Genomic DNA, 27,921 nt, shown 5'->3' with positions numbered 1-27,921 from the left:
AAGAGATCTGAGTCAGAATTCTCCTTCTGGCTTCAACATGGAGCAGATGTGTATTTTAAAGACAAGTTAGATGCCTTTCACAGTGATTGGTAAATTGCTTCTAGACCAATACTGCTGGGTTGTTTACTTGTACCCTGTGAGAATGTGTCAGGAGCACTGAAACAAACCCTTTTCAAAGTGTGCCATGATTTCATTTTATGTCAAGACTAATACTGACTGATTAGGATTATGGTGTGTTATAGCGAGACCAGCCACAAAGTAAAGAAGCTGCTGCGATCTGAGGCAAAGCCCACAGACTCTTACTCCTTTTCAGTGAAGATATCCAGTACTTAGTATTTGGAAAGGACTGGGCTAGATGCTATGAACACAGGATGGGGATGATCAATCTGATTTCTACATGGGCCTTCCTTATAAAGGGCATGGAACATGTTATTAACTATATACAGCAACATGTTTTAAAAGAGAAATTTAAAAAATACTTTAAAAGGTGAGAAAGCCAAATGGAATCTCTCTGATAAAGAGAAAAAATGACTTGGGGGTTTGGCACAACATATACAAATACTTCCATACACATACACACACACACACAGCCAACAATCCCCTCACACCACTATTCAAATGTTTCCATAAAAATTCATGTTATATAACAGAGGTCATCATTTTCTCTTTGCTTGAGAAGTAAGCAAGGCATCACCGTTTTTTGTTTTTTTTTAAAGATGTTTTTCCTGAAAGTAATAAACCTTTTGTAAGACCCTGGGTAATACTGGTTCATAGTGACCAGACTGTAAAAAGTGAAAGAGGGCAGGCCGTGGTGGCTCATGCCTGTAAATCCCAGCACTTTGGGAGGCCGAGGTGGGCAGATTACAAGGTCAGGAGTTCAAGACCAGCCTGGCCAATATGGTGAAGCCCCATCTCTACTAAAAAAAACAAAAAACAAAACAAAACAAAAAACACACACACAAAACTAGCCAGGCATGGTGGCAGGTGCCTGTAGTCCCAGCTACTTGGGAGGCTGAGGAAGGAGAATCACCTGAACCCAGGTGGTGGAGGTTGCAGTGAGCCAAGATTGCACCACTGCACTCCAGCTTTGGTAACAGAGCAAGACTTCATCTCAAAAAAAAAAAAAAAAGAAAAAGAAAAAAAGAAAGAGACAATATTGGCAAACAATGGGAAAGGACTCGACAAAGGCCAAAGAAACAGAAAACGAGGTCTGGGTAGTGGATCCATTTCTAAGGGTGACTGAAAGCAGGCAGCGTCCACGGGACAGCAATGTGGGGATCTCTCTTCTAGGATGCATCAATTGGCCCCATCAATTGGCTCCCATCAATTGGCCGAAATCTCTTGTGTCTCAACTCTGAATGCCAGTTATAAGGAACCCATAACGAAACACAGCACATGTTCTCTGCATTATTTTATGTCTTTCCTCTCCTCCTAACAAACTAGAAACCATTTTAAATTAAGGAAATATTTTAAACACACACATGCTAATAGCAGGAGCTTCTGGATCTACCATCCAGAATTAACAATGTAAACAAATGCTACTATTTTTGCCATCTGTGCATCAGATTTTTAAAAATTAAACATGGCAGAGTTAAGGCCCGCTCTGTCTTCTTCCTCGATCCCATCCGTCTCTTCCTCTTTCAAGAAGGGAACCACCCGATCTGGGTGATTATCATTTCCTCTCAGATGTGTGTATGTATGTATCGATAAAAACAGGACACCATACTGCTTTATTTTATGTAAATTTGCAATTAGATATGCACATCCTTCTGCAACTTATTTTTATTCAACAGTAACTTTTGATACAGGTAACTAAATTAATCCATTTTAACTGTTTTGAGCTTCATTTGTTTGAATGTACCACAACTTACTTATCCATTCCACTACTGATGGACACCTGGGTTGTCTGCTCTTTACTGTTATCACAAGCAATGCCCAAAGAATATCCTTATCATTTCTATAGGACACAGAATGAAAACAGAACTGCTGAGTCATAGATGGACACATGTTTCCGCTTTCATTCCCACCAGCAGGGCATGAGTGTACCCTTACTCCACATCCCCACCAATGCTTGCCATTATCCAATTTCATTTTTTTTCCATCTGACGGGAGGCTGAATGGGTAGCACATGGTTGCTTTCGTTTCCATTTCCATCATCAACAGTAGGTTCAACATTTTTTTCCAAACGTTTACTCATCATTTGGGTGTCTTCTTTGGTGATCTGACTCTTCATATCTTTACCAGTTTCCCCCATGTTTTCCTTCTTGCACTGAGTAACACCATTGTTATTTCTAATAATTGACTTAAAAATGTTGTCTGATCTTCACATTGTTTTCCTTTCTCTCTGCTTCTTTTTCTTGCTCGCTTTGGAACTTGAGAGGTGTGTCATCCACCTTTCTTTTGATCCTAAGTTTCAAACTTCCCATGTAATTATATTTCACACATACCGAATAAACACAAAAGGCTGGATTAAAAAATCTGAGAGTCTCTGTATTTTAATAACTCAGTTTAATCTGTTTTTATTTATCATGATTACTGACAAGTTTGGATGTTCTCTACTGTTTTAACTTACTTTCCTTCCTCTTTCCCTCCATTCTCCTTCTCTTCCTTTTATTGAATTGATCTAGCTTTTTAACCCCCTTCTCTTACGGCTTTACTGGATTTAGAAGCTGTACATTCTGCTTTTACACCTTAAGTCGTCACTGTTAAATGCAGTTTCTCTCACATGCACACACTCCAGGTCTGCTTAGATTTTCCCAGTGTTTCTGTGACTACCCTCACTTCTTGCACTTCACTCCTGAGTTCAATTTCTTGCTTACTGAAGAACATATTTTAGTTGTTCTTTCAGCAGTGATTAGTTGATAATGTTCAGGAGCTGGGTGCGGTGGCTCATGCTTGTAATCCCAGCACTTTGTGAGGCCGAGGTGGGCGGATCATCTGAGGTTAGGTGTTCAAGAGCAGCTTGGCCAAAATGGTGAAATCCCATCTCTACAAACATACAAAAATTATTGCATTACAGGTATGATGGTAGGTGCAATTCCAGCTACTTGGGAGGTTGAGGTGGAAGAAATACTTGAACTGGAAGGTGGAGGTTGCAGTGAGCCAAAACTGTATTGGACTCTAGCCTAGTGACAAAGCGAGACTCTTGTCTCAAAAAAAAAAAAAAAAAAAAAAAAAAAAAGTTTATGTCTTTTGGTCTCAATGTGTCTAACAATGTCTTTATTTTACCTTCCTTCCTGGGTGATAGTTTAAAAAGCTATGGATTTCTAGCTTGAAAAGTAATTTACCACAGTACTTTGCAAATAGCATTTGACTACACCTGGGCCTTAACTGTTGCTTTTGGGAAATTTCCTGTTAGTCTAATTGTCATTCTCCTGAAGATAGCCTGCATTTTTCTCTTTGGAAGCTTTAAAAGTTTTTCTCCATGTATATGATGCCTGCAGTTTCATTATGATGTACCAAGGTACAGATGGATTTTTATTTCTGCTGTTCAGGACTCTGTGTCCTTATTCAACTTGCATATGTAAGTATTCCTTCAGTTCTAAAATGTTTTTAGCCATTGTCCCTTCAAATATCATCTCTAACCTGTTGTTTTTCTTTTTAAAACTCCAATTAGCAGTATGTTGGACCTTCTCCTTGTGTCTTCCACATTAGCCTCTCTCTCATATTTTCTTGCTTTTTATCTCTCTGTAATGCATTCCTGGGTGATTTTCTCAGATCTATTTTCCATGTAATCTACTGCTTAATATCTATAGTGTTTTAATTTTAATGGCACTACGTTTCACGTTGAGGAGCTAAAAAATGCTCTATTTAATTTTCTCTCAAACATTTCTGTGATTTCCCATATTTTTCCTTTACATATCTAGATATTAAAGATGTTTATTTTATAGTTTCTTTCAGATGTTTTATTCAATTTTGGGGTTGCTAATATGCGTATCTAACACGTATTGTTTTGGCAGCTATTGTCTTCTGGGTGAATCCCATGGGTTCTGGCTTCATTTGCAATTGTCATGGGTATAAGCCTTTTACTTGTTCTGGAGCAGTTTTTATGCTAATTTCTCAGCTTAAACACTTTTTGCAAGACTCATGTAGTTTAGATTTAGACTCCACACTTGATGTGGTGCAGGTTTGTGTTTCGTATTTCTTTCAGCTTTCTTGCCATACTGGCTGTTGGTTTAGTTTTATTGTCTTTGTCAGCAGAGAATGAAATCTTTGCCAAGCCCTGGATTCATGCAGGGGGCTCTATTTCAGGCGCTGGCCTTGTTGGAGTCTAACTTCTTGTCACCTTTCCCTGTTTGTGTTCTAATACCCACCCCTAAAGCACATATCTGCATTTAATAGTCTGTGGGCCATCTGTGGCGTAAGTTCTGCCTTAAAACACCCTGGCTATGAATTTCCTGTTTTTGCGCCTTTTAAAAAATTTTCTTTTGAGCTTGGCTGTATATTTAAAACTTTTTTAAATGCAGAATTTTTTTGTGTGCAGAGCCAAAAAATAAAAAAATTAAAAAAATTAAAAAGCTCAGTTTAGTTCCATCATTTTGATTGGTAACTGCAAACTTCTTTTAAAGGAAGGATCCATGTCTGACTAACTTTTTTAAATGTCAAAAAGAATATAATAGACAAGTGCTATGTGTCAGTCTTTGGTAAGTATTTTTCATGAATGAATGAGAGAGAAAAAAGCAAGGAAAAAAGCAAAGAGAACAGTTAAAGGCTATGAAATGAAAACATACAGATTTGCATATGATGATGATGATGAAGGAGAAGGAATACCGGCAATTTATAAAAAGTAAGATTATCAAGTGGCCACAAAATTAGAAATTGTATTTAGGAAGTTCTACAAAATTTTTTGAGAGAAAGAGAGAGACTGATTTAGATTATGACATGGGTGAAGCAAGTTAGAAAATCAGGATGTCTGTAGAGCATAACACAACATGCATTTCATACTGTGTGGTTTGAAAAGTGCCCTCACATGTATTTGATTCCTTAAGGGGGCATCCCTGGCTTTGCCCTGGCAGGTCCTAGAGGTGCACAGCCTATCAGCCTTTCAGCATGCTGGCTTTGTGATCTGGTAGATCTCAGGCATACTACATGTAAAATTGGAATACAAATAAAAATTCCAATCTTGCAGGGATGTATGAATGAATTATATGGAAGGTCTTACATTATAAAATGCTTCACATGTTAGTTTTATTTGGAAATCATAGACAGAATATAATGCTTCTTGAGAGACCAGTGATCATTTTGGTTGGAACAAACCAAGAAAGAGTCAAAGTCTTACAATGAGTCTTCAGGAAAACAATGTTATGCTATTATTTTAAATTATTTCTATATAGAAGATGGTAAATCTAGGGAAAATCCAAAGATAACGTAGATTTTCAGAAGGTAGAAATAACTTGTCGAGAGTAGAACATGGGAACACCTCCATGTCAGAGTGCCTCTGTCATCAGATGTGTTAACAAAACATTCACACACAGGTTACAGGTTAAAGAGAGACCTCAGATTCCACTTGAAAACAGATTAGAACATTAATGTGTGACAATACACCTAAAGAAAGCATCTTTTTGCTACTTTCGTATGAACAGCATCTCTTAATCTCACAATGCCAAGTGAGGAATTATTCTCATGTTCATGGTAAGGAATTTTAGTTACTGTGAAGCCAGGATCCAAACACAGGTTTTTTTTTTTTTTTTTTTTTTTTTTTTTTTTTACTACAAAACTCATGCATTTACTTTCTCCATATGCCAGCCTGAGTTATCATTTTTAGCTCTTTTTTCCGGAGTCATATAACTCTATTCAGTACCTCTGATGTTTTGTTATTATGGTCACTCATTTGTTTATTCTTTGCTCCCCATTACGTGGTAAGGTTTTGTGTTTTCAAATTCCATTGCTGTTTCCATGGCATGAAATTGAACTCTCTAAATGAAGAGTACTGAGCACTCAACATAGCTTGAAATTTCAAGAACATAGGCCATCTTGAAAATGCATTTCATATCACATCATTTTGCAGATTTTTTGTGCAACTAATTGTGCAATTTTTTGCACAATTAGATTAAATGTATAGAAATGTACATCCAAGGAAGTTGAAACTAGGACGATATTTTTGACGTGACATTGCTATTAGTTTTGCAGTATCACATCACAGAATATACTCTTTGCTATATGCTTTTTATTCATGTAAGTTTAGCTCATTTTGAACAGAATAATGTAAAAATATATTGACTACTTTGGGAAAGAGAAATAAGCTTGTATAATACTTCTGTAAAACAAAAGTAGATGCATGATCAAAAGTCACCCTTGAAAGTGGACTAATGTGAACTTGGTAACAGATTACTGATGTAGAAAACAGCTGTATAGTGAACTTCAGACCTGAAAAATTGATGGCTGCTAGTCTCTACTTAAGAACCATGAGTACTAATATTCTTGCATATGTCAGCCATTTCTAAATATCTTCTTATTTGCAGGAACAGAATAAATACTTTACTTTTGGATAAATAAACACAGCAGCCAAAGTGGGTCTAGAGACCCAGTTCCAATTCTAAGGAGGCTGGGTTAAAATCTATGACAACAATAGTTCAGAAATATTTAAAAAAAAAAACCACTTCAATAGTTTTGTAAACTTGAATTTTCTCAAATGAGGAGACCAATTTTATTTGTAGCTATAACTTAATCTGGTTTTCTCTTAGAACATCCATTATACTAAAACTAAAATCATATGATCATTTGGAAATAGTTTTTAAATATTATGTTAAAATTATCTAACTTCTCCAAATCTTATTCACTTGGGACTAAAGTGAATAATGAGAGTTAGACAATATTTTTTTCCTTGCTTTGGAGAGAATTTGGGGTTAGAAATGGGGTTTAATTCACATAATAATAGTGGGAATTAGAAAAAGCCCATTAAAATCAGAGTGTGGGTAAAGCATTCATGATTTAAATGACTTGGGTGCTGGCTGCTGGCTGCCTGCTTTTAACTTAGCACCTAAGCAATCTGGGCAACTGTTTTATCTACAGGACCCACTCATGCTATCTTGCCATCATTATACGTCAACTGTGTTACCCTATTTCACATTATGAGACTAGTCCTCTGATCCTATTAGCCAATGGCTGTCAGAAGGAACACTCCTGTAAGTACTGGCTTACCATCTGGGTATCTAGAAGACGTTCTAGAAGTAGCTGATTTGAGAAATTATTGCCCCCAACTAAATGTAATCATAGAATCATATTCATGGACTTTGACAGAAGTAGATATTTGATTCGCCCAAACTACAAAGCATTACAGCTATGAACGCCTGTAGAACTCGGGAGCTCTAAGTATGAATCTGAACATGTTCATGGACACTTCATGTGATGGCCAACTACCACAGTGAGAACACAAGCTAGGCTCGTCCATCTTCCAGTGTATAAACCTGTGGGATGGTGTGAATTTCCCACCCATTCCAGGTTCTCATCAGCAACCTCTATTCTGAGGTTGCCTTGATCCTGTCAAGGGCTCCACTGAGTTCGCCTTTGAGGTGGCTAGTTTTAAAGGCATGCTTACCATTCAGCTCCTTAATGGGCACCAGAGGTGTTACCCCTGAAATTCAGCTAGACCACTAGGAAGTCACAGAGGCAGGCCTCCAAGGCAGTGCATTTTGCAGATATTATTTAACATTATGCCTCCAATGAACTCTGCCAAGAAATAGCCCCTTGTAGAAAATCTCTGCATCTTTGCAAGACGGCTTCTGAAGATGACTTCCATTTTTTGTTACTCATCATTCTTATTAAGACTCATGTGATACATAGGCCTTGAACTTTAGGCCTGGAAAAAGCTTCTTTCTCAAAGCTCACTTCTACTTAATGAATCTCTGCAGGAAGTGAAAGCAGGCCACCAAGGGGATATTTGTCATTCATAGCAACATTATTCACAATAGGCAAAAGATGGAGGCAACTCAAGAGTTCATTGACAGATAAGTGGATAAGCATGTGGTATATGTAGACAACAGGATAATATTCAGCTTAAAAAGAAAATTTTGACACATGCTACATGAATGAACCTTCATATTATGCTAAATGAAATATGCCTGTTAGAAAAAGACAAATACTGCATCATTTCATGTATATGAGCTATCTAAAGTAGCCACACTTATAGCAACAGCAAGTAAAACCGTGGTTACCAGGGGCTGTGGGGAGGTGGGAATGCAGAATTAGTTTACTGAGTACAGTTTTAGTTTTGCAAGATGAAAAAGTTCTGGATACTGGTTGCACAACAATGTAACAATACTACTAAACTGTGCAGGTAAACAGGGTTAGAAGGAAAATTTTGTTATGTGTATTTTTTATCACAACTAAAAAAGTTTTTAATATTAGAAAAACAAGAATCTCCACAACCCATGATCCTACCTTTTATTTATTTATTTGTTTGTTTGTTTGAGATGGAGTCTCACTCTGTCACCCAGGCTGGAGTGCAGTGGCATGATCTCAGCTCACTGCAACCTCCACCTCCCTGGTTCAAGCGATTCTCCCACCTCAGCCTCCCAAGTAGCTGGGAGGTGCGTGCCACCATGCCCGGCTCATTTCTGTACTTTTAGTAGAAATGGGGTTTTGCCATGTTGGGCCGGCTGGTCTTGAACTCCTGACCTCAGATGATCTGCTCCCCTCAGCCTTCCAAAGTGCTGAGATTATGTGAGCCACCACACCTGGCCCATACTTTATTTGAGAGCAATTAATAAATATGTTTAATAATGCAACTTCTGTTAGTATTCAGGTGTTTCATTCTTTCTTCTTTTGTAATATATAAAATGTCTATCTTACTCTGTTTTAGCTACTTGCTTTTTGCCTTTTTGTGTTTTGATTGGCTTTTAGTTTCACTGTATCTGTGCTTTTATTGCAAGCTATTTAAATGCTTTTGGAAAAGCATGTGGGGTAAAAATTCTTTAATAAACCACGATTTCAAAAAGTCACTCAGAAACAGTTTCTCAAAGACCTTTCTGATACAGTTTCTGTACCCTAAAGGGGAAGGAAAATAGAACTACCTTTATCACTCTTTTCTTTTTCCACGAACTCACATTTAATAAATGTAATCGTTTCACATCGGCCGATTTTATAAATGCCAAAGCACAAAAGGTTCCCAACTCTTCCACCTATGGCAACCAATGAAAAGAACAATGACATTTTAAAACGTAAGATCTTTTAGTAATATTGCACTAAAGTGTACCTTGCCAACTAAATATCTTATAGGTGTGCAAGACATTATTTAAGAAGGAACTACTAAAAGAAGCCTTTGAAATATTTCATGTTAGCCCCTGGATTAAACTCAACATAGCTCTCATCATTCTGAAGGTCTGTGTACTCTTCTGGATAGTGGGGTGCATATCTATGACTGATTTTTTTTATGGTGCAGAGGTCCACAATTATGTGAGTGATAAATAATATCTGGCAACAGACACAAGCAGGTAAATCTGACAGATTTCACAGACTTTCAGCTGTTCTTTTCTTTGTAGATATAAACAAAACAAAGATTGTTTTGTTTTGCTCAGTCAGGGTTGAAGTCTCTGGAATCTCAAGAGGAGGCTCTCAATAAACATGTTTGCTAACATACGATTTATTACTTCAGTAAACCACGTCTAGGAATGTGTGTGTGTTACATTGTCAGAATGTAGGCAGCAATAACGTCAATCTTGCAACAGATAGTTTAAATAACTTGACTGGTGTGGTGTACACATGTAATCACAGCCGACCTGAAAGACCAGACCTTACATCTGATACTACACACTGCATCATATCTAAATAAATCTAACATCTTGTTACATGGTCAGTATAACAGATGGTCCGTATCTCAGGCTTATTATATTCCTAAAAAACAGCTTGCAGAAAAACAGGTTTTTTTTCTTTTGAACCTCAATTAGAATAAAAATGACCCCAATTTAAACATTCAAATTATTCCAGTTTACTGTTTTAAATTTTTTTAGAATCTTACTAATTTTTCCTTAACTGACAAGATATATGTATAGAAGGATGACTTTGCTAGCTGCGGTTCTGACACCTGATCATTTTTATAGTACCTGGATAGTTTATTTATAACCAGGGCAGAACTCAGCCAGGAGGTCTAGAAGTCACCTGAGAATGCCACTGTGGTCTGCCTCACTGAACTAACATGTTAGAGAGACTAATGTCCCATTGGTCCCTACAACATTCATCTGTTCTCTCTTAATTTTATATGGTCAATTCTATAATAGTTAAAAGCTAATTCAGGATTTTATCACCTCAGTTGATGTTCCAGAAAAGATATGTTTTCATACAACTGCCCGTGGACTTCAACATCACAATATCCACTGACTTTAATGCATAGTTACACAGATCAGAATAACATGTGACTATCTAAAAATCTAGAAGGGGTCTTGTCATATGGCAACTGTAATTTACCACTGATAGTCCTAAAAGTCTGGAAACAAATTTTTAAATCATAAATTCTATATATAGTATTCTTAAAAACATTCCTTTATATAGTAGATTTTAATATAATTTATATAGTCAGCAGTTTTTTGGGATGTACAAGGATATATGTCTTTAGTGCAGGAAAGGAAACAAACATGTAGCCATCATCCACTGTAAAATTCAGATTTTGGAGAAAGTTAAAATTGGGGGTATCTGTTATAAATCATATTACAAAAATGTTTTGCTTGACCAAAGGTTTAATCTGAGTATTCCTTGAACTGTGAAGTTCCCCAGGCAAGCCAGTACCAATACAATTCACTTAAAAAACTGATTTCTAAGCAACTTTTCAGGACTGCTTACTGTATCATGTGAGGCACATCTGTTTCTGAGATATGTGTCTAGGCACCGCACACTAAAGTCAGGAAGACACAGCGCAAACTGCAGGAGATTAAAAAGGAACAATAGTTCACTGGATATTATCTATATGGATATTATGGGGCTTTGATACAGAGAAATACATTAGTATGCCTGGCACTGAGTTCTTACTAGAAGAGCTACTACCAGAGGCCATTCTAGTAGAAATTCATTGGATATTTTAAGATTCAGTAAAATAAATTGTTAAATTCTAGGCTTTGGTAAGAAAGTTTATATGTGGCTTTAACAGAGGAACAGGCTCTAGGTGTTGACTAGACTATAATAATTTGCTTATTCCAAGAAACATTTTGGAAAGAGAGTCAAACCTTACTGAAAAGAGCATGCTAGGATTTGAATCCAGGCAGTCTGGCCTCAGATTCTGGTCTCCTAACTGCTGTGTTAAGGTTAAAATGCCCAATAACAAGGTCGGAGACTCATGATCACTTAGTAAATGCTAGTTAAGACTTATTGCCAGAGTTGCTACATTCACAGAAAGAAAAGAGGAGAACAACATTCCCAATGCCAGGAACAGTGCCTCATGCCTGTAATCCCAGCACTTTGGGAGGCTGAGGCAGACAGATCACTTGAGTCCAAGAGTTCAAGACCAAGCTGGGCAACATAGCCGAACCCCATCTCTACTATTATAAAAATTAGTAGGGTGTGGTGGTGTGTGCCTCTAGTCCCCAGCTACCCAGGAGGCTGAGATAAGAGAATCACCCGAACCCAGGAAGCTGAGGATGCGGTGAGCCATGACAGTGCCACTGCACTCCAGTCTGGATGACAGGAGTGAGAACCTGTCTCAAAAAAAAAAAAAAAAAGAAAAGAAAAAAGAAAAAAAGAAAATTCTCTAGTGAAATCTTTTTTTCACTATCAAGCCTCATATTTGTAGGCAAGGCTATAGATTTTAATACTAAATTTCTGAAAATTTAATGGTATGGAGATCTTAGATGGTTAAACAGAAGACAGAAAACCTTCAGTGAGCTATTATTGCTTCATACAGGGACATTTTGGGTATAAATATAAAGACACTGCTTACTTCCAATAAATGACTACCATTTGTTTCCTCACTTATAAAATGGGTCTGCAAAAAGGTAGGATTCCTTTACTTAATAACTTTGTTCACATTCTTAAAATTCAATAGTTAAATGCTAATTTAGAAATGTTACCAGACTACTGTTTGGGTAAAGGGTGACAGGAAATCACTTTTTCTTACTATAATAAAAGATTTATATTAACCAGCAAATCATGGAGTCATATTCTTCCTGAAGCAAAAAGTCTCATTACTCCAGTTACCAGAAGCTGGCACAGGATGGTGTAAGAGAAGGACATTTGCTCTGATAAAATCTGGGTGCACAATTGTGCTTCCAAGGCAAATGCAGAGAGCGGCCCACGTGGGCAGATGTGATTTTAGCAGATGTGTAAATGTGTTAGGGTGGGGACAAGGACGGCAGCAAGCAGGTGTGCTCACTTTATAGGATCACAGATTTCTTTTTCTATCTTGAGTGAGCACACCTGCTTTCTATCTTTTCTTCTTACTTTGGAAGAAGAAAACAGCTAAAACCCCAGAGGCTCTGTTGTCACAGACATGATTCAATTCATTAATCAAATTAGACAAAATATTTTTGGATGCCACAATTCTGTGGGAAAGGTAGTTTCTTCTATTTGAATCATCTAAAAGCTGATACATCATCTGCCTGAATAGAAACAAAGGGTGATGTCCAACTCAATTAATTTATTAGAGATTAGCCACGTGTCCTTTCTTATTACTGATTCCCAACATCTGTCACAGAGCAGATTTTGTTTAGGACACTATGAACCACTGCATCATTCATTACCAGGTGAAATAAGTGTAACACCACCAGGCCACTATATCAACAGTAACATTTGCTTCCCATAAAACATCAACACTGAAACACACACTAAACCTGCACACAAATGACATGAACACAATGATTAGTCAACATATAGTTTAAATGTTTATCCTCTTAATCCACTTGTATGAAATTCCTTTTCAAGACCGATGAGGGGTAAAAGTGACATTTTCTAACCTCCTCTACTTCAAAATTCTGTGAATGTCCTCTAATCAGAACTAAGTTCCTGCACAGTTTCTCTTTAATGATAAGTGATTTGTTGGTTTTTTGTGTTCATTGCTTAGAAGCAGTAAGTGTTAAGGACAACACCTTAAAAGTGTTAGCTCCTTGTGATTCTATTTTTTTTTTTTTTTTTTTTTTTTGAGACTAAGTCTTGCTCTGTCCCCCAGACTGGAGTACAGTGGCGCAATCTTGGCTCACTGCAACCTCTGCCCCACAGGTTCAGGTGATTCTCCTGCCTCAGCCTTCCGAGTAGCTGGGATTACAGGCATGTGCCACCATGCCTGGCTTTTTTTTTTTTTTTTTTTTAGTGGAAATGGGGTTTCACCATGTTGGCCAAGCTGGTCTCAAACTCCTGACGTTAGGTGATCCACCCACTGCGGCCTCCCAAAGTGCTGGGATTACAGGCGTGAACCACCACTCATGGCTGTCCCTGTGATTCTTGAGTAGAACACTGGGCTCTTGGCAACCTTGCGAGAGAGAGGCCAGTGTAATCCAAGCCCTCCTTCACTGTGATGCTCTCTGTACAAAGAGCTGCAGGGCGGCAGAACGGGAGAGGAAAGGAAAGGGGGTAGGGGCAGCCAGTTGACAGCAATGCTTTCTGCAACAAGGAAAAGGAACAGTAGTGGCACAGTCTGAGTGTGTCTCTCAATATTCATATATTGACACTAACTATCAATGTGCTAGTAAGAGGTGAGGCCTAGGCTTCAGCGTTCAATAACCTGCTACAATCACCTCCTGTAGGAGGAGATCAAGTAGCGGGAACAGAGCCCTCATGGATGGGATCAGGGCCCTGATGAAAGGGTTGAGGTGGGTAAGTGTGGCCCTCTGTCCCTTCTGCCATGTGAGGACATGGTGTTCTTTTCCTCTGGTAGAAGCACCAACAAAGTGCCATCTTGGAAGCAGATGGCAGCCCTCACCACACACTCAACCTGCTGGCACCTGCATCTTGGACTTCTCAGCCTCTAGGACTATAAGAAACTGAATTTCTATTGTTTATACATTACTAAGTCTCAGGTACTTTGTGAACAGTGGCACAAACAAACTAAGACAAGCCATCAGGGGAAAATAATAATAAAGCAAAGTCATTCCTCTGAGTAATTTCTGGAACTGAAATTTCAATGATTCTAAGACCAAGGACTGGTGGAGCTGCAAAAAAAAGTTTTCAATTTAGAGCAGGTGTCCCTAAACTTTTTACACAGGGGGCCAGTTCACTGTCCCTCAGACCGTTGGAGGGCCGCCACATACTGTGCTCATCTCACCGACCACCAATGAAAGAGGTGCCCCTTCCTGAAGTGCGGCGGGGGGCCAGATAAATGGCCTCAGGGGGCCACATGTGGCCCTCGGGCCATAGTTTGGGGACAACTGATTTAGAGCAAGCATCTCTAAGAAAAGAGCACAGACCACAGACGTTCATACCGAAGTAAAACAAACAAACAAACAAAAAACCCCACAACTGTGTCCAGTCTGTGTTCTCTCTGGAAAAGTCTGTAAAAGCCTTAAGATGCCTAATTTCAAACGTAAGACAATGGGATGCAGCATTTTTATTCAATAAAAATGCCATTGTCCCACTCATTCTACATAAGATCAGGAAGGGCTATGGAGCAAAAGGAAGGGAAAGAGAAAGAGTCAAGCAGAAACAAAAAAATGAGAGGAGAAAGGCCGGGGACCAGCATGGAGGAAAGGAAGGGAAGTGGAAATGGTGAGGGAGCAAGAGGAGAGGGGAAAAGAAACAGCCCGTCCCTCTGACACACAAGCCTGCAGTTCTTTGGGCCCTGTGGTTTGACAGCTTCAACTCTGGATTGCAGAGACCCATCCCCTTTCCTGTATCTCACGCCTGGGCCGTGCCACCTGCTTCACTATACCCATCCAATTCTGACCCTGTCAGAGGACAACATGGCTTCCGAGCTACACAGTTTTGCCCAGCAGCGTTCCTTGACCACAGCAGTCCAGAAGAACCACCTGCCTTTTAAACTCCTGCAGTGCCCATCTGTAACACCTGTCACTTGTCATTTGTCTTCATCTTGTTGGGCCACTATTAATGCATCTAGGTCTTACTTGTCCATTATCTCACCAACTACACTATAGAATTCTAGAGGATGGAACTCGTATGTTTTATTTCCTTCAATTCTACACAGTAGCCACCACGGGGTAGATAGTTTCAGTATTTACTACTGACTGGTGAAATGCTGGTCCTTGTTCATGTTTTAGCTAAGTAGTAAAAATAAAGAGATTTTTTAAGCTCACTTTAGGGGAAGTGATTAGGATATTAATTTATAATACTGTACTCCTTTTTTGAACACATTCTAACCCCATGTGCTCATAGCCATAAGTTATCTCATTGGTATGGTAGCACTATACGATCGTAACCACAGGGAACCTTGCACACTCTTCCATCTCCACCATTCTGCAGATGGGAGGAGAAATGTGGTATAACGAAAGCAGCATACGCTGTGAGGAGAGTCCTAGACTCGGACCTGAGGCCCATTTCTCAGTGTGATGTGATCTTAGATAATTTACCAGATCTCTCTCTGCCAAGGCAGCTGCATCATTTATGAAAGACTGACAATAATATCTGATTTAAAATACAATTGTCTATAAATACGATGATTTATACAAAAGCATCAAGTCCAAATTACATGGCACGTGGGAGGCTCTGTATGTATTTTGCTACTAGACTATGAGCCCTTTCAGGGACTATGTTCTATCTAGCTTTGATTTTCCAGCATCTGATATATAGATTAAGCCTTTCTTGAATGAGGAAACAGATCCAGACCTTGAGTGAGGATTCCCCAAAGCCAGGCAAAATTAGGGTCTGGGTTGGTTTTGAAGATCACCTTAGTGAGCGGTTCTTAAAGTGTGGCCTGACGGCTCCAGGGTGACCCCAAAACCTTTTCAGGGTGTCTGTTAGATCCTCTTTTTTCCAACCATATATCTGGGTGAGGCTAAATTTTTTTCATATACCTCCCCGAAAACAACCCATCACAACAGACTAAATGTAAGAAGAAAAGTGAATGCCAGATTAATGGAATTTGCAAGCAGGCAAGACAATGTCATTCTTCTCACTTTTTTGAAAAAAACAGTTATTTTTCATAAAAATATTTGTTTTATGTTATTTATATAATATATAATGGCTTTATGTTTCTTTTAAAATAAATTGATAAATGAGTATTTTAGAAAAGTTTTTTTAATTTCTAATATGGGTAAATATCAACAGATATACCTTAAATAAAGAAAAGCTCATTGGGACTGTCAATGATTTGACAGTGTAAAAGGGTCCTGGGAACACAATGTTTACAAACAGCTGGTCTGGGCTAATTCCCTCACTCTGTGGAAGGGAAATGAAGGCTCACTCATTCAACAACACGAAGCTCACTAACAACAATGTTAGTGACTTGGCCTTACGTCTTCAACAGCTGAGCTCTTAAGTACTGTCATGATATCAGGAAGAAAAACAAATATGGAGAAATAATTAAATGCATGAACCGAAGTTCCAGTTTTTCTAAGAATACTTTATTTCCCATTTGTGTTGTTTATATATTAGGCACGTCTCTCTCACCTATTTTATTTTTTCTTTGACACAGGGTCTTGCTCTGTCGCCCAGGCTGGAGTACAGTGGTGTGATCTAGGCTCACTGTGGCCTCAAATTCCCTGGGCTCAGGTGGATCCTCCTATCTCAGCCTCTCAATAGCTGGTGCCACAGGCACATGCCACCACACCTGGCTAATTTCTGTAAGTTTTGTAGAGTCAAGGGTTTTGCTATGTTGCCTAGGCTGGTCTTGAACTCCTGGGCTCAAGCGATCTGCCCACCTTAGCCTCCTGAAGTTCTGGGATTACAGGCATGAGCCTGGCCATCTCACTTAGTTTAAAGGATAATTCTTATGAGATGATCTATGATTCGTGCTATGATTTGAATATATCTCCCAAAGTCCACGTGTTAGAAAGTTAATCCCAAATGCCACAGTGCTGAGAGGTGGAGTCTAATAACTGGTGACTAGGTCATGCTGCCCTCTTAGATGGATTAATGTTCAAAGAAGTGGGTTATCTTGAGAGAGGATTTGCTATAAAAGCAAGTTTCAGCCCCGTTGTGCTCATGCACATTCCCTTTCTCTTTCTCGCCTTCTGCCTTCCACTGTAAGATGATGTGGCAGGAAGGTTCCCGCCAGATGTGGGCTCCTTGCTCTTAGCCTTCTCAGTCTCTAGAACTGTAAGAAATAAATCTTGGTTCTATAAATGGATGAGTCTCAGGGATTGTGTTATTACAAACAATGATGATTGGTCAGTAAGAGTTCCAAATACATACTGCGTCTGAAACCATTATTAGGCTCCAAAGCTCTATACTGTGTGTAACTGCCTGAAAATTCAAATTTCATAGTCAAGGTGGAAGCCTTTATGTAGCTGAAAAATTCTGAGCTTTGGACAGAGAGATATGTGTGTTCAAAACTTTGGGCTTTGGTCTCCTCATATTTAAAAGCAGGATAATAAATGCCAGACTCACAGTGTTATGAGGATTAAATATCATGGAGTATTGGAGATGGTATTTAGCACGACACTTTTCATAAGCTTCTAGCATCAGCTCAGAATCCTTCAAATCTTCCTCTAAACGACTGATTATCAGTTACTTTTGCACTGCAGTGCCCAGGTGAGTGGAGAGTGGCATACAGCTGCAGCAGACAGGAAGTGGGGAGTTTATAAACTGCTAATTCCACTGCTTCTCTTGAAGTGGTGTCCGTTTCAAAGTAGAGGAGATGATGTCTGTGATGATGACATCAGACAAGGTTGCCACACCTGCAGCTATGCATGTTGGCTCAGGCAACACTCTTACTGCACCTCTACTGATCCAAATTCACAAGTGTGCTTTAACAACGAGGCTGAGGGTCTCTTGTTTGTTTCCCTTCATCCTCTACTTGTTTCTTTCAGAAAAGTGTCAGATGCCAGAACCCAGGAAAAACTAAGCAACCTTTTCAGAGCCCTCCCCAACATAACCCTATTAAATAAGCTTGGGGTTCATGGGAGGAAAAGGGGAAAAATATAAAATGAAAATCATCACTCATGTGATATAATAAAAATAATCGTGTGGTTCAGTTTCAGTTCTGGAAATGTCTAAGGACAGAAGTTCATAAAATGCTTTAAACAGCAAGACACATTTAAGTGTGTTCCCCTTCTTCAATCCAGAGCAGTGCCAGCAAAGCTACTATCTCTAGGTCTTGTGACCTCCGTCAAGTGGGGGAAGTCCGGAGCCCTCCTTGGTCTTACAGTTGACTGACCCATTCCTTACCACCTGCCCTAATCTTGGAATATAATCACCACATAAAAAAATAATTTTTCTCTATTTACCAAATTTTCAATAAAGAAATCTACTCCAGGCTGGGCATGGTGTCTCACACCTGTAAATCCAGCTACTTGGAAGCCCAAGGTGGGAGTACTGCTTGAGCTCAGGAGTTCGATGTTACAATGAGCTATGATCATGCCAGTGCACTCCAGCCTAGGTGACACAGTGAACCACTGTCTCTAAAAAATAAGAATAAATTAACCAGTTGTGGTGGCACGTGCCTGGATTCCCAGCTACTTAAGAGGCTGAGGCAGGAGGGTCACCCGAGCCCAGGAGATTGAGGCTGCAGTGAGCTATTGTGCCACTACGGTGCCTGTGCAACACAGTGTGGCCCCATCTCCACAAAAGTTAAAAAGAAAGAAAGAAATTTATTCCAGGGACTTTATTTTATATTGCAAAGAAGAGTATTTTTAGCTGAAGAGACCAACGCCCTTGAGCATGAAGTAGAAGTAAAAAGCAATATGCTAATTTAGCCACACTAAGCCTTTTAAAGATAATATATGATCTTAAACTGTTTTTGACTTTTATTAAAAACGAAAAATAGCTCTCCCTAATTAGCCAGAATAAAGCTTCGATGTATTGCTTGCATTATTACTACTCTATCTGATCCCCGTATAGTAATATATAGCTTAAACAGTTCATTCCATTTGCAGTCTCATATTTGTTTTGCTTTAATCTCATACTATCCTGGCAATTACCTAGCTTCAGTAACGCCTTAGGAAATTTCTCAAGAACATGACAAGAAATATCATACATGGGATATTAACTTACAGCAGTACTCTTGGAGTAAAATTTCAAGAAGTCTGCAAAACTGAATCTTTTTCATTAACTTTACATGTTAAGCTCCCAAAACATAAGGTCAATCCACATCAGGAAACTGAGCTCTGACCCATGTGCCAGAAAGAGCACACGTTAACAAACCAGAAACAGATACTGAGTGCCAGTTATACATCAAGTATTTTGCAACCAGGTGTGGTGGCTCATGCCTGTAATCCCAGCACTTTGGGAAGCTGTGTGGGCAGATTGCTTTACTGTTACTCAGGAGTTTGAGACCAGTCTGGCCAACATGGTGAAACCCTGTCTCTACTAAAAATACAAAAATTAGCCAGGTGTGCTAGTGGGCATCTGTATTCCCAGCTACTTGGGAGGCTGGACAGGAGAATCGCTTGAACCTGGGAGGCAGAGGTTGCAGTGAACCAAGAACACGCCAGTGCACTCCAGTCTGGGCGACAGAGCGAGGCTCCATCTGTCACACACACACACACACACACACACACACACACACACATTTTGCTAGACACTATGGATAACTTTAACAAGGGTTATTTTCTGTACTCTAGCCATTTACAGTATATCTGGAGTAAAAAACATATAAAGACACAGTAAGTACCAAATGACTGAGATATAAAAGAAGTACTGTAGAGCAGGTGTCCCAAAGCCTGGGGTCACTGACTTTATTACAGTCCATGGCTTGTTAGGAACTGCGTCCCACAGCAGGAGGTGAGTGTCAGGTGGGTGAGTGTTACTGCCTGAGCTCCGCCTCCTGTCAGATCAGCAGCAGCATTAGATTCTCACAGGAGTGGGAAGCCTAGCTGAACTGTACATGCGAGGGATCTAGGCTGCATGCTCCTTATGAGAATCTAATAGTGCCTGATAAGCTGAGGTGGAACAGTTTCATCCTGAAACCATCCCCACACCCTGCCAGGTCTGTGGAAAAACTGTCTTCCACAAAACCAGTCTCTGGTGCCCAAAAGGTTGGAGACTGCTGCTACGGAATTTATGGGGGAAACGTCATTCTTCAACAATAAGACAAGTCGGCAGGGAGAAAGTACGCTTTGGGTTAGGCTTGAGGGAGAGAGAAGGGAAGTATTAGGAGCAAAGGCACAGCAGTGGAAAGACCCAGGGAAGAGAAAGGTTAATTTGGCTGGTGTGGAGTGTATGCAGAGAAGCAGCAGGAAATAATGCTGAAAATAGCATTTTAAAATTAATTAGTGTGTCACGCGCTTAACTAATGCCAGGCAGCGTTCTAGGAGCTGGCAATGCAATGGTAAATCAGACAGGCCAGGTTCCTGCCCTCCCAGAGCCTACCCTAATGTGGGCAGGAGGCTTACTAGGGAGAAAACACACACGTGATAAAAGGGGGAGGGAAGTGGCAGGAGTCTATCCGGCTAGCCTAGATCTGATCAGCTCTAGGATCTGCAGATTCCAGATCATACAGTTTGGTTATGTGTCCTTCCTAAATCTCATGTCAAATTGTAATACTCAGTGTTGGAGGTGGGGCCCGATGGGAGTGACTGGATCTCAGGGATGGACTTCTTTCTTTTTTTTCCCCCTCGATGGGGCCTCGCTCTGTCACCCAGGCTGGAGTGCAGTGGCACAATCACGGCTCCCTGCAACCTCCACCTCCTGGGCTCAAGTGATTCTCCCACCTCAGCTTCCTGAGTAGCTGGGACCACAGGCATGCACCATCACTCCCAACTAATTTTTTATAGTTTTGGTAGAGACAGGGTTTCGCCATGTTGCCCAGGCTAGTCTTGAACTCCTGAGTAGCAATCAAGTAATCCACCCACATAGCCTCCCAAAGTGCTGGTATTACAGGCGTGAGTCACCAAGCCCAGCCTTGGGGTGGATTTCTAATCAATGGTTCAGCACCATCCCCTTGGTCTGAATGGTGTCCTCCCTGTGATAGTGGTCACTTAAGTGTGGGGCACAGCCCCTCCCCCTTGCTCCTGCTTTTGCCATGTGATGTGCCTGCTCCTCCTTCACCTTCTGCCATGATGGGAAGCTTCCTGAGGCCTCCCCAGAAGCAGATGCTGGTGCTGTGCCTCCTGTACATCTGTAGAACCAGGAGCCAATTAAACCTCCTTTTATATATATATAAATTTCCCAGTCTCAGGTATCTCTTTACAGCAAAATGGTCAGGCAAAATCTCTCTGAGCGAGGAATATTTAGAGTTGAGACAAGGAGGCTTGAAAGAGCCATGTTCCTACACAAAGAACAGACACTGAGTGAGGAATGAGTGTAGATCCTCAATGTGCCACAAGGAGGCCAATGTGGCCACCAAGGGAGCTAGTGAGGCCCTTGAGGAAATTCACTGAGACGACAACTTATTATTACTATTGTTTGTGACTTGGAGTCTCACTCTGTCACCCAGGCTGGAGGGAAATGGCATGAGCTCGGCTCACTGCAACCTCTGTCTCCTGGGTTCAAGCGATTCTCCTGCCTCAGCTTCCCAAGTAGCTGGGACTACAGGCGCCTACCACCACACCTGGCTAATTTTTGTATTTTTAGTAGAGACGAGATTTCACCATATTGGCCAGGTTGGTCTTGAACTCCTGACCTGGTGATCCACACAGCTTCCCAACGTGCTGTGATTTACATGATTACAGGCAGGAGCCACCGCACCCAGCCAACAACTTATTTTAAGTACTACTTTTGCTGTTGTCATATGCAAGTGTCAGGGATGGGATCCAAGCTCTGCTCTCTGGCGGCACTGCTGGCAGGACTGTTTCACAGTGCCGCCTTCAGTTTCTCTGCTGTGCCACCCACCTGTACCTACTACTGGACTGTAAGCCCCAAGAAGGAAGGGAATTTTATTTTGTTTACTGTTGTATTCTCAGTGCCTAGGACAGGGCTTAGTACACTGAAGTTGCTCAATAAATATCTGCCAAATGAAAGGACAATAAAATATCACTTATTTCCTTCTTCTAAGAGTAGTCCAAAATGAGAGCCAGGGTTTTACAAAAAAGAAGACAACTGCGGAATGGAGTTGGGAAGTGTTCCCTCAGTTCTCGTGTTAGCACTCCCCTCTTAGGTGTCTGCACCTTTCTCGGGTACAGGCAGTCCCTATCTTCTGTGTGCTCAGTCTCGGAACTTCTCTTACTATGAGTCTAACTCAGGAGCACCATCGCAGCAGGTTACTCATGTCTTCCAGAACTTCCAGCCTCTCACTTCCTCTGCTAAAATGTCTGGAAATTTCTTTCTTTTTTTTTTTTTTTTTGAGACAGGGTCTTGCTCTGTCATGTAGCAGGCTGGGGTGCAGTGGTGCAATCATGACTCATTACAGCCTTGAACTCCTGGGCTCAAGTGATCCTCCCACCTCAGCCTCACAAGCAGCTAGGACCACAGGCGGACACCACTCTGTCTAGCTAATTTTTTCATAGAGGCAGGGTCTCTGTTACCCAGGCTGGACTTTTACTCCTGGGTTCAAGCAATCCTCCTGCCTCAGCTTTCCAAAATGCTGGGATTACAGGTGTGAGGTAGTATGTCTGGTTAGAAGTAACTTTCTACTCCAACTCTAAGTCTTATCACTGTGACAGATTGACAAAGAGGAATAAATAGTATTTTAAAAAGAGGTGGGGGAAAGGAAGGAAGGAAATAATTCTGGTTTGGGAGACCTGTAGCTACCTTTCGTCTGTCATTATATATAAAACTGAACTGTTGTTATTTGTAACTTATAAAACCTCCTCCGTGCCGCTGTACCTTCTCCTAGAGTTCTCTTTGTCTAGCCTCATTCAGGTGGGAAGATGGTCTCTCAACACTACTTTTGTGTAAAAACACAATTTCCATTCTGGAGTGCTTCTGCCCTTTGCAGATGAAAATCAACTATTTTCTACTTAGGACGTTGCTTTTCTTTATTCAAGAGTCTCAGGCTCCACTGTCTCTGAGGGCCAGGCAGGAACGAAGAGAGCCAGATGCAAAATAGGCAGTGGTGGTGTCACGGTAGGTAGGCAGAGGTGCGCAGGGCAGGAGAGGTCCCTCTCGCTGCCACCAGGAATGTCAGGCGACCCTCCGGTGATGGTCAGGCAGTTGTTATACTTTCTCTAGAATAATAATTGGTGTCAGCCAGTGCCAGGAAAAAGCGGTCTCCTAAAAGATAGAAAAACCTGAAACTGGTGATCAGCAGCTTCCTGACAGGATCTCAGGAGCTGGGTGAGTGGGCTCAAGCATGTGCATTAAGAGGCAACATGGTGGCGTTTAACTGGCATGGCCTTCTAAGAATACTGGACGGGTGAGGGAGGAACAGCTCAAGTGAGCGTGTGTACGACTCCAGTAAACACACTGCACACGCTTCCCTCCGAAGTGCCGGCAGGCCAGCCCACATACGGACAGCCCACCCCAAGGGAAGAATCGGGGGGAAAGAGCCACAATCCCCCAGGAGGCATGCCAGCGAGTAAGACCCCGAGTCCAAAGTCAAATCGCACACTTCATCTCTCAAGTCACCTGCTTCACCCTCTTCCAAGGTTACTTCCTTTTGTTCCTGCTCTAAAGCTGTTCAATATACTTTCACTCCTGCTGTAACATTTGACTCAGTCTCTCCTTCTGCTCCTCATTCAGATGATTTCTTTTGAGGAGGCAAGAGCTGAGGTTGCTGCAGACCCAGACAGATCCGCGGCTGGGAACGGTGGGTTCGCGGTGAGGCCGGCCGCACGTGTGCCACCTGCAGGGGCGCCGCGTTCACCGTCAGGCCGGCTGCGGCTTCTAGCTGCTGTTGGAAGGCCTGGGTTTTCACAGGGTCCAACGGGAAAATAAGGCACGGAAGGAGGACTTTTTTTTCCTTCTTTTGAACTTCATTCCCTCATACTTACCCAGAATTTAAAAAAAAAAAAAAAGGAAAAAAACAATGGAAATCTCAGGAGGAGGCTTCTCAGCAGCAGGACAAGAGGTATATGGGGACGCAGGTGGGAGGAGGAGGAGGGAGAAGGAGAGAAGGAAGGAGGGGAGTGAGAGGGAAGGGAAAGAAAGGGAAGGAGCAGGGAGAAGTGGGAAGAAAGGGTGCAGAAACCACACAACAGCTTCCCAGTAAGCCAAGGAGAAGAAATCTTAACATGAAAGAAGGATACAGGGAAGAGGGCTGGGGAGAGAGGAGGAGACGCAAAAGCCACCCCTGAAGGGGCAGCTGACCGCTTCATCCCACATCCCGACTTCTCTCATCAGAAATGCTGTCTCCATCTATCGCCGGCCCTAACCCTGCTGGGGCAAGGGTCCAGGCATAGAAGTCACCTCCAGTGGCTCAGGAAGATCCACCACTCCCTGTGGCAGGGGACGGTGGGGCTCCCCATACCTCCAACCACCCCTGGCCTCCCTGAGAATCCTCTGATCCCAGCCTCCACCACGGTGGGACAGACTTTGGAACACACAGCCCACTTCAGAACGTTAGGTGCAGAGGGACCTCAATGGCACTGTAACACTGGCAGACTGGCCCGGGGAGAGCAGCCCCTGAGGACAACTGGACTGTGCCAGTGCAATGACCCCACCGACTGGGGACACAAAGTAACAGGCAGCACCCCATGAAAACATGACAAGAGGTAACCGACGGCAACTGAGTTGTGTACTCTTCTGATGGAGCTGCCATCACACAACTAGCGCTTCAGACACCGGATGGTATGGGTGGGAGTCACCTTCCTCCCGGAGAGATACTCAGAGAGTCCACAGAGGCACATGAAGTGCCACTAAGACATCAACCCTGTCTCACTCTCGCCAACAGTCTGTGAACCAAAATGATACGAAGGTCAGACGATAAGGACAGTGAAAGATCATCCAGAAAACATTTTGTATTGGGCTACTACTTGAGGTAGTATAAGCAAGTCTTTAATATATGTTTAATTTTAAAATATCAGCCAAGATGTAAAAGAGTAATACTGAAACTTCATTTCAGAATTTATAAAAAAAAAAAAAAAAAAAAGGAAAAAAATGTCATTACAGGCTTCAGTGGGAGTTTTAATATGTGTAGTGAATTGATAAGAAATTTGAATACTTGCAGTGATCTGTAGCAATATATGATAAGCTATTTCAAGGTAAGATTGAATAATTAATCATTTAATACATATTTGAAAAGTTTTGAGTTTGTAATAAGAAAAGTTCTACGTTAAAGTATTAACTCATATCTTCACCCCAATGTTTAATAAAAAAAATTGGAAAGAATGCTTCCTTTATTATTCCCTATTTCCCACCTTTCCTCTGTCTCCAGTGATACTAATACCGGAGGATAAGATCTTTGGGAACTTTGAGATCCATGTCACAGTTGAAGGCAGACCCAAATGATCAACTATTAAAGTTTTGTTCCTCTGTTTTAAATACTGCAATGCCTCTGTTCATGAAAGCCATGCAGCCCCACATCACATTCCATCATAAACTTCATCCTCATCACCAGAAATGTAAACTTAGGAAGCCCCTTTCAGACTCATTAATAGATTGTTTCGTTCATTTGTTCAATAATTCATTTATTCATCAAATATTCATGGAGTACCTACTATGATTCAGGCATAAGGCCAGGTGCTAGAGATTCAAAAATGATTAAGACAGAGTCTGTGACTTCAGTGAGGTGTGCCAGTAAAATGAGGCAGAGATACATGCACTCAGGAGCTGGCAACATCAGTGGGGAGGTGGTGTCAACAGCCAAGGGTGGGTGGGAGAGCAAGGGAGGATGCACTCTGCCCTCCAGTAAGCGCCATCACTACTGCTTTACACAAAATGCCAGATCGCTGCCTTCGCTTTGGTGGAAGGTACAAAAGCACAGGTAATGGCTCAGGGAAAGCATAGAACGTGTTCAGAAGATACAAATCTGTAAGGCATGGGCAGGCAATGAGTGAGGGATGCTTTGAGTTTTCTAGTTCACACCTCACTGGATCACAACAGCATATCACATGATAGGGTAGTTACATCTCCTTTCTTAAAGCTCTCTCCCTGTGATCCCTGTCACAGCATTCCTCCTTTACTACCTCCAAAATGAGTTCAAAATTTTTAACATTAGCCAGGACACTTCTTTAGCTTCTGACCTGTAGCAATAACTGCCTATGTAATATGTCTTCTTGGATAATTTTTCAAAGGCAATTCAAACTTATGCTCAGAACTGGCCCCAGGCTCTCCCTCCCCTTGCCCTTACAAACCTGGTCTTCTTCCCTTATTCCCTATCCCAGTGAGGGGCACCAAATCCTTCCTGGCACTTACAGCAGAGGCTTAGAAGTCTCCCTAGACAGCTATGTCTTCCTCCCCTCCAGTCCTTACCGATATCCAGCCACTAGCAATTTGTATTGATTTTACCTTTTAATATCACCTGGATTCCCATCACAGCCTCCTGTCTGGTCTCCCAACATCAGCTCTGATTCACTTCTAACCTGTTTCCATTTTGCATTCAGAGGGATCATTACAAGAAGCAAATCTGGGAATGTTACCCTGTCACTTAGAAAACCTCAATGGCTTTTCCACTGCTCTTCAAATGAAGAACCAAGTCTCCAAGGTGGCCTCTGAAACTCACATGACCTGGCCTTCGGCTCCCCTTCAGCCACACTGTCTTGCTTTCAGTTCAGTGAAGGCCCATGTTCCTTCCTGCCACTGGACCTTTGCACATGCTGGTTTCTCAGGCTAGATCAACTTTCCTCCTCATTATACTTCCTTCACGTGGGTTGCACCAGTTTAATCATTTCCAGGGAAGACTTTCCTGACTAGATCAATATTTCCCATTAACTGCTCTCAGACTACTTTTCCTTTCAATACTTATCACAATTATATTTTACTTATAGAACTCACTATTTCTGTCTCTCTCATTAGACTGTATATTCTAGGAGCGGGATTTCTTTTCTCTCACTATTCTAAAACTACTGCTTAGAATATTGACAACAGCTAAAAAATATTCCTTGAATAAATTCAAGATGAAGCATGTATGCATAGGCATTCAGCCATCCTCTGTAACTTACTGATTTCCCTAAAAAGTAGAGGGTCTATCACGGTACCCTGTGATGGAGCTACCACATCATGCTCTCTTTTTGATGCAATTTGACCAAAAGGCTTTATATATGTTCCAATTGCTTCCCCAGAGTAGTACCCACCCTAGCCCCTTGGAAAAGCACAGCTCTGCTCTGTTTTTACCCATTGAGAGAAAGAAACGCTACAGAAGTCTAGGTTGGGTTGAGGTCAAAAGTTTTAAGAACAGAACAAAACATTCATTCTAATAATGACATCAATAACATTTAACTACTTTTAATATTAGAAAGAATTTACCTCTTGTTTACATTTTATCTGTATCAATATTTTCTAGAATAGACAAATACACAAAGCTTATATGACCTTTTTTTTGAGGGGGGGGTTCTTATTTATTTCCAAAACCCTTTAAGTACATTAATTTTCCCGGGCTTCAAATATAAAGTGCTTTCCCCTAGGTTCCATTTATGAAAAAACATTCTTACAATTCTGTAATTATTTGGAGTTCTGTATACTCAGATATTTACAAGCAATTAAAAAGTAATAGGTGACACCAAAAAAAAAAAAAAAAAGGCAACAAAAGAAGAGATTTTGACTTCACTACAATTATAAATGTCTGTGCCTCAAAGGACACTTTGAGTAAAAAGGCAACCCACAGACTGAGAGACATAATTACAAATCATGTATCTGATAAGGGTTTAATACCCATAATATATAAAGAACTCCTACAACTCAAGTACAAAAAGACATATAATCCAATTAAAAACTATGTAAGGAACTTGCATGAACAGTTCTACAGAGAAGATAAATGAATGGCCTATAAATACATGAAAAAATGTCCAACATCATTAGTCATTAGGGAAATGAAAACCACAGTGAGATACCATGTCACGCCTACTGGGATGGCTAGTTAAAAAAAAGAAAAAAGTGCCGGCAAGGATGTGGAGAAATTAGAACCCTTGTACATTGCTG

The 27,921-nt window shown here is 41.0% G+C and overlaps 1 protein-coding gene across 5 annotated transcripts in view; it reads right to left on the bottom strand.

Moving 5' to 3' along the window:
- NR3C2 (nuclear receptor subfamily 3 group C member 2) overlaps window positions 1–27,921 on the bottom strand; it is a 354,517-nt gene that overhangs the window by 35,039 nt on the left and 291,557 nt on the right.

This window comes from Saimiri boliviensis, chromosome 3, assembly GCF_048565385.1.
Source record: "Saimiri boliviensis isolate mSaiBol1 chromosome 3, mSaiBol1.pri, whole genome shotgun sequence".
NCBI classification, from domain to species: Eukaryota; Metazoa; Chordata; class Mammalia; order Primates; family Cebidae; genus Saimiri; species Saimiri boliviensis.
This window is presented reverse-complemented; position numbering and strand designations above follow the sequence as displayed.